The sequence below is a fragment of the Perca fluviatilis genome, chromosome 23 (genome assembly GCF_010015445.1).
Source record: "Perca fluviatilis chromosome 23, GENO_Pfluv_1.0, whole genome shotgun sequence".
Classification (NCBI taxonomy): domain Eukaryota; kingdom Metazoa; phylum Chordata; class Actinopteri; order Perciformes; family Percidae; genus Perca; species Perca fluviatilis.
In genome coordinates, this window is record NC_053134.1 from 3,815,155 (window position 1) to 3,826,880 (window position 11,726).

The 11,726-nt window shown below is 44.0% G+C and overlaps 1 protein-coding gene across 1 annotated transcript in view; it reads left to right on the forward strand.

The window, feature by feature from the left end:
- Positions 1-551: 551 nt before the first annotated feature.
- The window catches only part of LOC120553144 (ras-related protein Rap-1b-like), a 24,554-nt gene continuing 13,379 nt past the window's right edge, over positions 552-11,726 (forward strand). Inside the window, exon 1 of the mRNA XM_039791233.1 lies at positions 552-663. The gene's annotated coding sequence lies outside the window, so the exon portion shown is untranslated. The remainder of the gene's footprint in view (positions 664-11,726) is intronic.

The following is an 11,726-nucleotide window of genomic DNA, read 5'->3' on the forward strand; positions in this document are numbered from 1 at the left end:
ACAAAATATTTTATTTTGTGTTTGTTGATATGAGCTCTGTTTTCACGTCACGGCTTGTACACCAATACTTTGTTTTGAATATTTATATTATTTTAAGGTCACTGTAAGGCCTTTATTTTGAAGGAAAAAAACAACCCAAGACTGAATATTTTTTAATTAGGGTCAATTTCTGATTTGAATTAATTTCCGGTCACTTTACCATCTTCAAAATGCCTTCTAGCTTTATTGACTTATTCATACTACAATATATATCTTAGATAAGCCTAGTGTACACTATACCTAAACCTGTTGACTCTGCTTCTAATAATCATGCCATTTACCCCTTTACCATGTAATTTGTCTCAAAATACTCTTGTATAGTTTCTATTCTTGTTTTAGTTTATGAACCTCTGTAACTATCTATACTTATCTGTATTTATTTCTGTTCTTCTGTTCTTTTGCTGCTGCAACAACCGAATTTCAATAAAGGTTTATCTTGTCTTATTCTCTTTTATTTTGAAAGAATTGCCAGGAAGCGCTGACGTTCACCGCGTCGAGCTTGACGTCAGCGTGCAGCGTCAGGCAGGAGGGAGCGGCTCTGGTGGAGCGACATAGACCGACAGTGGAGGAGAGAGAGAGAGAGAGAGAGAGAGAGCGAGCAGTGGAGCGGACGGGTGGATGATTGTGAGTACCGCTTCCTTTCTCTCTTTTCCTTTTTTTTTTTCTTCCCTTTTCTTTTCTTTTCTTTCTTCCCTCCATCATGTCGATGTAGCTTCACCCTGGACGGACCGGGTCAGATAGTGACGGGAGGGGGGGCAGGCCGGTGCCGTGCCGTGCCGTGCCCTGCCGAGCTGGGCTGGGTTTGCGGAAGCGACCGGCGGACAGACAGACAGGAGCTCCGTTAATGATAATGTTGATATTAGACACAGACAGACAGCCGAAGGAACAACATGGCGGCTGTTTGTCTGTCCGTCTTTACTCCCGCTAAGATCTGTGCGTTCCAGCTTGCAGTTTGTCTCCGGCTCCTCCAGCAGCCAGCGGGGCCTTTCGCCAGAGCTGGCCGGGAATGGAGCGTTCTGAGGCGGCCACAGAGCTGCGGAACTCCCGCTGCTCTGCTGGAGAGAAAAAAAAGAGAGGAAGTAACTTATTGCAGACTGCGGAGTTGGGGAGTTTGGAGGAACCTGTCTGCCTCTCTGCCTGTCTGTCTACCTGTCTGTCTGACTGTAGTGTATAGACAAGGCTTGGTTTTATACTCTGCTGTCAGCAACAAACACACACACACACACACACACACTGAGTATTGACAGGCCCCACCTAGTTCTGGTTGACTAAGGGATCTGTGTGTTTGTGTGTCCATCTTTCTCCTCCACCAACTTTACTTTAGTAAATTAACATCCTGCTGCATTCGGAGCCTGTTGGAAAAAGCAGAACTACACACTACACAATCATTATAATGTTTTTATTGTAAAGTGTGACGAGTCACACCAAACTTTCCCCTTTCAGTCCTATCTATATTCTGAAGAATTTTGAACCTGGAGTTATCCAGTGTTCACATTTCTGTTCTGAAAATTATGCAATTGAGTGCATATTTAATAGGATAATGCTTCATTTCATTGCATCATTTCAGAGAACTTGTAATACAAAAAATATTTGTCTTAATGTGAGTAATCAGCCGGGGTAGTTTAATGGTAATATCTGTAGGTGAAATATTTCCCTAGTGTCTTGCTTTAACATTTTAGTTGTTTAGCTAAAAATGCCAAAAATGATCTGGTTCCAGCTTTTTAAATGACAGAATTTGCTGCTTTTCTTTGTCTTATGTGATAGAAATATAGAGATTTTTGGGGTTTTGAACTGTTGGTCGGATTGGTCACGAAAATAATCACTAGTGGCAGACCTAACGAAGACATTTTGAAGATAAGAAATCAGTAGTTATTATTGTCCGATCTGCACAAAAATTAGCGTATAGACTCGCCTGACTCTCGTGACAAAAAGTCACCAAAAGAATTTTGATAGTTAAAAAAATTCGCAAGTTATAGTAGAGGACCGACTTCGTGAAGGTGGCAGTCGAAACAGGGAGAGTTGCGTATCTTTGCAACATTTATTCAGAATTAGACGAAACTGGGCTCAGTTGTTCCCCGTGCTCTGCTGAGGCAGTGTGCAAAATTTGAAGTAAATCACCCGGTCATCCCGCCAGTACCCCCGACGTGCTGAGGGGGGGCGAGGGCCTCTTCATCGCTGCTTGCAGCTTTAATTATCTATGTAAAGGCACGTTCGCGTGCGTAAGATGGCTCCCGAGCGTATCCTGCGTTTCTTTGGAGCGTAGTTTGTTAATTTCTTCCGAAATTAACGCTACGCGTCCGCAAGATGCAATTCAGCACATGGGGGCAGCATATCATCTGACAGGCAGGTCAGCAGCTGTTCCACGCTTCAAGGAATATCTTCTGGTGTCGGCCGGGGATGATGGGGCCTGTTGGCCTAGAGAGGTTAAAGAAGCAAGACCGGCAGGATAAAATCTGGTTGGGGAAAGTGAAAGAGCCCTCCCTCATTACCACCACTGAGGTGCCCTTGAGCAAGGCCCTTAACATCTCAGTGGCCAGCAGATCAGACTGTGGTTGTACTGGGCAGCTCCCAGCAGATCAGACTTTGGTTGTACTGGGCAGCTCCCAGCAGATCAGACTTTGGTTGTACTGGGCAGCTCCCAGCAGATCAGACTTTGGTTGTACTGGGCAGCTTCCAGGTATGAATGTGGAACTGTGTGAATGTGATCAGCTCGTTGTTGTAAATGGAGAATTTGTTCTCAATCGACTTACCTGGATAAATAAAGGTTAAATACGGTTATTATGGCTCTGATCTGCCCCCTAGTGGATATACGTTAGGCAAGTATGTAAACAATGCCGTTGGCGTCGTCGTTGCTTGTCTACGCATTACGCTAAAAATATTCAAGATACAAGATTCCTTTTATTTACAAGATTTCCTTCCACAATACATAATAATACATAGAGCTCTATAAATATATAATAAGAATATATGTCCGTGAGACTATATGATGTATTGCACTTGTAAATTTGTAAACAGTATTGCACATTAGCAGAGTAAAGCACAGTTTAGTGGTGTTTAGTAGTCTGATAGCAGCCGGGTAAAAGCTGTTTAAGTATATCGGCGCCTTAAAGGTTAATGCCCGACGAGGAGTCCATTGTCAGGTATTAATGGACAGCGGCGAGACGGGAACCGTCCGACGCGAAGCCTCCGCTAGGCCTGCACGATAAATCGTTATAAAATTGCGATCCCGATTCACCCGCATTCACGATTTAATTTTTAAATTACTTCAATTTTTTTTTTCGTGCTGTCAAATGATAAAAATATTTAAACGCGATTAATCGCATTGTCATAATTAACTCGCAGTTAATCGCATTAATGTCATAGTTAACTCGCAGTTAATCGCACATTTTTATCTATTCTAAATGTCCCTTTGATCTCTTTTGTTTTCTTTTATTATTTTTTTCTCATTTTAATGCTCTTATCAACATGGAAAAGTGGATCGGCTTGCTTTGTGCAAATGTTTTTTTATTGAAAACAACATTGGTATATACTGTAGTGTTCAATTTCACGCTAACATTCTCACTTGGAGCAGTCATTCACACAGTGTGATCAGCCATCAGCTGTGTGATCAGCCATCAGCTGTGTGCTCGGCCATCAGCTGTGTGATCAGCCATCAGCTGTGTGATCGGCCATCAGCTGTGTGATCAGCCATCAGCTGTGTGATCGGCCATCAGCTGTGTGATCGGCCATCAGCTGTGTGATCTGTGTGATCGGCCATCAGCTGTGTGATCTGTGTGATCGGCCATCAGCTGTGTGATCGGCCATTAGCTGTGAGCTCGTCCATCAGCTGTGAGCTCGGCCATCAGCTGTGCGATCGGCCATCAGCTGTGCGCTCGGCCATCAGCTGTGCGCTCGGCCATCAGCAGTGCGCTCGGCCATCAGCTGTGAGTTCGGCCATCAGCTGTGCGCTCGGCCATCAGCTGTGCGCTCGGCCATCAGCTGTGCGCTCGGCCATCAGCTGTGCGCTCGGCCATCAGCTGTGCCGCCATGCTGTGAGCTCGGCCATCAGCTGTGAGCTCGGCCATCAGCTGTGAGCTCGGCCATCAGCTGTGCGCTCGGCCATCAGCTGTGAGCTCGGCCATCAGCTGTGAGCTCGGCCATCAGCTGTGAGCTCGGCCATCAAGTGGTATTTCAGACTGGACGTGCTGCGATGATAGCTCAGTTCACAACGACAAAACACACAGATCACTTTGGTCTTGTCAATGGAACCATTTGGCAACTTTTTAAAAGTAAACTTTCCATTCAGAAGCTTATTGGCGTCCATTTTGCCGTCTCGCGCTCGCCATCCACTCAAAAGCATGTGAAAAAAACTACAAAGTTTGCTCGGCCAAAAAGATCGTTCATCTCGCGCTAAAAAAAATTATGCCGTTAAAATGGGTTTGCGTTAACGCGTTTAACTGACAGCACTAATTGAAAGCATTTGGCATTGCCATGTTTTAATTATGTTAAGACATGGTCAAGGAGTTCAGATAGAGCCTGTATCAGGGCCATATTTAGTCCAGATAGAGCCTGTATCATGGCCATATTTAGACCAGATAGAGCCTGTATCAGGGCCATATTTAGTCCAGATACAGCCTGTATCAGGGCCATATTTAGTCCAGATAGCCTGTATCAGGGCCAGATTTAGTTCAGATAGAGCCTGTATCAGGGCCAGATTTAGTTCAGATAGAGCCTGTATCAGGGCCAGATTTAGTCCAGATAGAGCCTGTATCAGGGCCAGATTTAGTCCAGATAGAGCCTGTATCAGGGCCAGATTTAGTTCAGATAGAGCTTGTATCAGGGCCATATTTAGTCCAGATAGAGCCTGTATCAGGGCCAGATTTAGTCCAGATAGAGCCTGTATCAGGACCATATTTAGTCCAGATAGAGCCTGTATCAGGGCCAGATTTAGTTCAGATAGAGCCTGTATCAGGGCCAGATTTAGTTCAGATAGAGCCTGTATCAGGGCCAGATTTAGTCCAGATAGAGCCTGTATCAGGGCCAGATTTAGTCCAGATAGAGCCTGTATCAGGGCCAGATTTAGTTCAGATAGAGCCTGTATCAGGGCCATATTTAGTCCAGATAGAGCCTGTATCAGGGCCATATTTAGTCCAGATAGAGCCTGTATCAGGACCAGATTTAGTCCAGATAGAGCCTGTATCAGGGCCAGATTTAGTTCAGATAGAGCCTGTATCAGGGCCAGATTTAGTTCAGATAGAGCCTGTATCAGGACCAGATTTAGTTCAGATAGAGCCTGTATCAGGGCCATATTTAGTCCAGATAGAGCCTGTATCATGGCCAGATTTAGTCCAGATAGAGCCTGTATCAGGGCCAGATTTAGTTCAGATAGAGCCTGTATCAGGACCAGATTTAGTTCAGATAGAGCCTGTATCAGGACCAGATTTAGTTCAGATAGAGCCTGTATCAGGGCCATATTTAGTCCAGATAGAGCCTGTATCAGGGCCATATTTAGTTCAGATAGAGCCTGTATCAGGGCCAGATTTAGTTCAGATAGAGCCTGTATCAGGGCCATATTTAGTCCAGATAGAGCCTGTATCAGGGCCATATTTAGTCCAGATAGAGCCTGTATCAGGGCCAGATTTAGTCCAGATTGAGCCTGTATCAGGACCAGATTTAGTTCAGATAGAGCCTGTATCAGGGCCATATTTAGTCCAGATAGAGCCTGTATCAGGGCCATATTTAGTCCAGATAGAGCCTGTATCAGGGCCAGATTTAGTCCAGATTGAGCCTGTATCAGGACCAGATTTAGTTCAGATAGAGCCTGTATCAGGGCCATATTTAGTCCAGATTGAGCCTGTATCAGGACCAGATTTAGTTCAGATAGAGCCTGTATCAGGGCCATATTTAGTTCAGATAGAGCCTGTATCAGGGCCATATTTAGTTCAATGTGTTATATGTCACTATTTTTGGTAGCCTACTGAACTTAAATGGCCAGTATTTACTTTATTTCCTTTATTCATTGAAGCCTCTGTGTTTACAGGCTTGTGGTGATGGGCAATGTGCTCTAGGTGCCAAAAATAATCTATGTTTGGTACTGCCGATTTATTTTGTTTTCTCATGGTTCGTGTGTGCAATAAAAAAATTGTGACAGAGAATCGTGATATCAATTCTAAGCTAAAAAATCCTGATTTGTATTACCTGGAACAATCATTCCCATCCCATAAGGTTCTTATGCAATGCAAACATTGCTCACTGCTCCAGTAAATAGGACAGGCCTTAGAAACGACTTGCCACGCCTTAGCAACGGGAGATATTTATAGTCCGCTTAGCCTAGACAGCTACGAGCTAGGGGTGGGGGGGAATCGATACAGCATAGTATCGCAATGATACTGATGGTGACAAAATTTTCTTTTGGGGCCAAAATATTTAAAATTTGAAGTTGGACAAAAGTTAATATATTGCAATATATTGCAGAATATTGCAATATTTTTAAAATCGCAATAATATCGTATCGTGACATAAGTATCGTGATGATGTCGAATCGTGAGGCCTCTGGTGATTCCCACCCCTACTACGAACCAGAAAGCTAACGCTAAGCTAGCAAGATTCAAAGTCAATAACATTGTGTACGGTTGGCAATCAGTAAATATAATTTGACAGTATGTTTAACATCAAGACAAGCTAGCTATCAGCCATGTCATTTTGGCTCAAAACTTAACGCTTGAAACCCAAAACTTAGCTGCGTAAATGTTATTTAATGTAGCGCTCCTCCATCCTCCCTCCTTCAAGAAGGAGGGCCAGAACAAGTTCCAGTTCAAGCGAGGAGCCAGGAGAGATCAAATAAGAGAAGTGAGATTCAGCTTCAGTGTTCCCTGCAGACAGCAGACAGACCCAGCGAGAGACCAGCTGTTGAACTTCTGGTGCGTTCTTTTTGTCTTGTAATCGCGACTAGTAGCTCGAGCGTGACGTCGCATCCGTGTCGAAAAACGAATAACCGCGCGGGTTGTTGCGTTCTTTTTGTCACACGATACTACGAGTCGGAGAAAAGATGGATTTTTGTAACATTTTTAGTAACATTTAGGATTCTATTCACCCAGTTATTGACATATTACACACATATATTTCACAGTTTGATACATGAAAATTACGTTTTGATTAACGTTAACGTTAGGCTACTGCTCTGCTTTCTGCTCAAGACTCGGCTTAAAGCCATTGTTGTCATATAGCAACCGAGCGTCTCTAGCCAATTTCAGCTGCACAAGCTACAAAATAACTAATCAGGCGGTATTTAACTCCTAATAAGACTGTAGAGACATGCCTATAGGTAGCAGTATACAGCGCTGTTTAACTCCTAATAAGACTGTAGAGACATGCCTATAGGTAGCAGTATACAGCGCTATGTTTAACTCCTAATAAGACTGTAGAGACATGCCTATAGGTAGCAGTATACAGCTATGTTTAACTCCTAATAAGACTGTAGAGACATGCCTATAGGTAGCAGTATACAGCGCTATGTTTAACTCCTAATAAGACTGTAGAGACATGCCTATAGGTAGCAGTATACAGCGCTGTTTAACTCCTAATAAGACTGTAGAGACATGCCTATAGGTAGCAGTATACAGCGCTATGTTTAACTCATAATAAGACTGTAGAGACATGCCTATAGGTAGCAGTATATAACGCTATGTTTAACTCCTAATAAGACTGTAGAGACATGCCTACAGGTAGCAGTATACAGCGCTATGTTTAACTCCTAATAAGACTGTAGAGACATGCCTATAGGTAGCAGTATACAGCGCTATGTTTAACTCCTAATAAGACTGTAGAGACATGCCTATAGGTAGCGGTATACAGGCTATGTTTAACTCCTAATAATGACTGTAGAGACATGCCTATAGGTAGCAGTATACAGCGCTGTTTAACTCCTAATAAGACTGTAGAGACATGCCTATAGGTAGCAGTATACAGCGCTATGTTTAACTCCTAATAAGACTGTAGAGACATGCCTATAGGTAGCAGTATACAGCTATGTTTAACTCCTAATAAGACTGTAGGGACATGCCTACAGGTAGCGGTATACAGGCTATGTTTAACTCCTAATAAGACTGTAGAGACATGCCTATAGGTAGCAGTATACAGGCTATGTTTAACTCCTAATAAGACTGTAGAGACATGCCTATAGGTAGCAGTATACAGGCTATGTTTAACTCCTAATAAGACTGTAGAGACATGCCTATAGGTAGCAGTATACAGCGCTGTTTAACTCCTAATAAGACTGTAGAGACATGCCTATAGGTAGCAGTATACAGCTATGTTTAACTCCTAATAAGACTGTAGAGACATGCCTATAGGTAGCAGTATACAGCGCTATGTTTAACTCCTAATAAGACTGTAGAGACATGCCTATAGGTAGCAGTATACAGCGCTATGTTTAACTCCTAATAAGACTAGAGACATGCCTATAGGTAGCAGTATACAGCGCTATGTTTAACTCCTAATAAGACTGTAGAGACATGCCTATAGGTAGCAGTATACAGCGCTATGTGTACCACTTCTTCATTTGGTTACAACAAAGACAAAAGTGCTTAAAATTGTAGATAACCACAATGTTTACTACGTGTGATGCACGACGTAGCCATCTTTGAAAGTGAGCTCGGGGTCCTCTGAGTTCAGACGACTTGACGAGTCGTATATATACGACCTCGGGGGCGTTCCTTTTGCAACTTCCGGGTCGTAACTCCGGAAAACAACTCGTAAAACGACTTCGGTGGACAAAAAGAACGCACCATTAGTGCAGCTGAAGAGAGCTGGTGGAGGAGTTGGTGGAGAGTAAAAGCAGCTGAAAGAGAGAGCATTGGACGCTTGATGAACTCGCCACCAGCAGTTATCAGTTTCTCCTCACTGACCGCTGACAAACAAAGAAAACAGGCTCCGCCCTCTTACAACCGCGATGGCTGCACCTGATTGGACGAACGCTTTAGGTGGGCTGTCTGGTCCCGGGGTTTCTAAACAGACCAACGTGGCGGCTCGTTCTGAGACTTACTTTGATTTTGGGAAAATAGTTGACTGAAATGTGTTTCTGAAAGCATTTCATGTGAGAAATACGGTTTTTCCCCAAAAGGGAGAGTAAAAAAAAAAATTAAAGCTGGGGGGGGGGGGGTTTTTTTTTTTTTTAGAGAAAAAAAGGGGGATTTAAAAAAATATAAGGGGTTTTTGAGAGGTGGCGAGTCGGGGGCAGCCCTGTGTTCCCACATTTCTAAGATTCTTCTTAAAATTAGGCCCTATGTTAGGGTTAGGGTTACATTCCATCTGTAGTCCATTGCTACTGGAAAATAGGTTGGGTGTAATTGGCTACCAAATTCGGAGAAAGGGGGATAAAATCTGATACAAATTCATGAAAAAAGACATGCGGGAACAATTAGGCCTAATTTTGAAAACATAGGGTTGTGGGAACATAGGGCTGTAGGAACATAGGGCTGTGGGAACATAGGGCTGTAGGAACATAGGGCTGTGGGAACATAGGGCTGTAGGAACATAGGGCTGTAGGAACATAGGGCCGTGGGAACATAGAGCTGTAGGAACATAGAGCTGTAGGAACATAGGGCTGTAGGAACATAGGGCCGTGGGAACATAGAGCTGTAGGAACATAGAGCTGTAGGAACATAGAGCTGTAGGAACATAGAGCTGTAGGAACATAGGGCTGTAGGAACATAGTGCTGTAGGAACATAGGGCTGTAGGACCATAGGGCTGTGGGAACATAGGGCTGTAGGAACATAGAGCTGTAGGAACATAGAGCTGTAGGAACATAGGGCTGTAGGAACATAGTGCTGTAGGAACATAGGGCCGTGGGAACATAGGGCCGTGGGAACATAGGGCCGTGGGAACATAGGGCCGTGGGAACATAGGGCTGTAGGAACATAGGGCTGTAGGAACATAGGGCTGTGGGAACATAGGGCCGTGGGAACATAGGGCTGTAGGAACATAGGGCTGTAGGAACATAGGGCTGTAGGAACATAGGGCCGTGGGAACATAGGGCTCTGGGAACATAGGGCTCTGGGAACATAGGGCTGTAGGAACATAGGGCTGTAGGAACATAGGGCTGTGGGAACATAGGGCTGTGGGAACATAGGGCTCTGGGAACATAGGGCTGTAGGAACATAGGGCTGTAGGAACATAGGGCTGTAGGAACATAGGGCTCTGGGAACATAGGGCTGTAGGAACATAGGGCTGTAGGAACATAGAGCTGTAGGAACATAGGGCTGTGGGAACATAGGGCTCTGGGAACATAGGGCTGTAGGAACATAGGGCTCTGGGAACATAGGGCTGTAGGAACATAGGGCTGTAGGAACATAGGGCTGTAGGAACATAGAGCTGTAGGAACATAGGGCTGTAGGAACATAGGGCCCAGTTACTCAAAACTCGCCGCGGCTCTCCCAGAATGCATTGCCCGGCTGCTCACGTAGACAATGAATGGGAAGCTGCCAGCGGACACGTTCCATCAGGTAGAGACGTACTAAGAGAAGTCAAGATTTCAAGGAGAACAAGCCCATACAGAGCCTGGACGAGCAAGCTGTTAGAAAACAAGCAGGTCCAAAGAATCACTGCAGACTCTCTACACCCTCCCTTTCCTGAATATGAACTTCTGCCATCAGGGAGAAGATCCCGCGTGCCCAGATGTAAAACAGACTGACTTAAGTTATCGTTTAACCCGACGTCTGTCGAGCTGCTGAACCCCAACGGTACATCTTAGCGCAGCAGAGGAAAAGTGCATTAAATACTGTACACCGGCACGTTTTGCTCTTTGGTACTCTAATTCTTACACTCCCTTTTTACGATGTCGTATTGTCCGTACAGTCTCATTTATGTCTTTCCTTCCTGTCCTAAGATGATTGATCTTATGATCTTTTATGTTTTAATGCTGATTTTAGAATGGTTTTTCTGTTGCCAGTTTGTGTTGTGAAGCAACAGATTGTAGCACTACTTATATGTCCAAGACCAAAGTCCCCTCTGGGACAATAAAGCCTATCCTATTCTAATTAATTTCCCCTGCTTCGGCCTCGCCTGCTGCTGGTTTGGTTGGTGCCTTCCTGCGATTCCCTGAACCTGCCCGGACTTGTCGCATCGAACTGAGCGGCCACGTAGCGAGGCGGGCCCGCTCAGACCTCCAGGCGCTGAAATCCAACTCCGGTGATGCGTTCACTTACACATGGACAGCTCAAACTCCACCTACTGGCTTCATACATCCTCAGCATCAGAGATATGGTCCAGATCGTAGAGAGTTTACCCCTCCTGTTGTCCTCTGGGTCACATTTGACCCATTTTCACAAAGTTTCTGTATCAGAAATTTGGGTTTCTTTCAACCAAATTGTCAAAAAAATAAATAACGTGGATGGTTCCTTACAGCGCTCTTCACAAGTAGAGTAAATGATCAGTTCACTACTTTCATTGAATTTGGGTGTTTTTATTTAATTTCATAGCATTTTAAAAATATAAAAATAAAATAACATTAAAAAAAGTGACAAAAACGTTGCAAAAAGGGACAAAAACATTGCAAAGAGTGACAAAAACGTTGCAAAAAGGGACAAAAACGTTGCAAAAGGGACAAAAACATTGCAAAGAGTGACAAAAACGTTGCAAAGAGTAACAAAAACGTTGCAAAAAGGGACAAAAACATTGCAAAGAATAACAAAAACGTTACTAAAAGGGA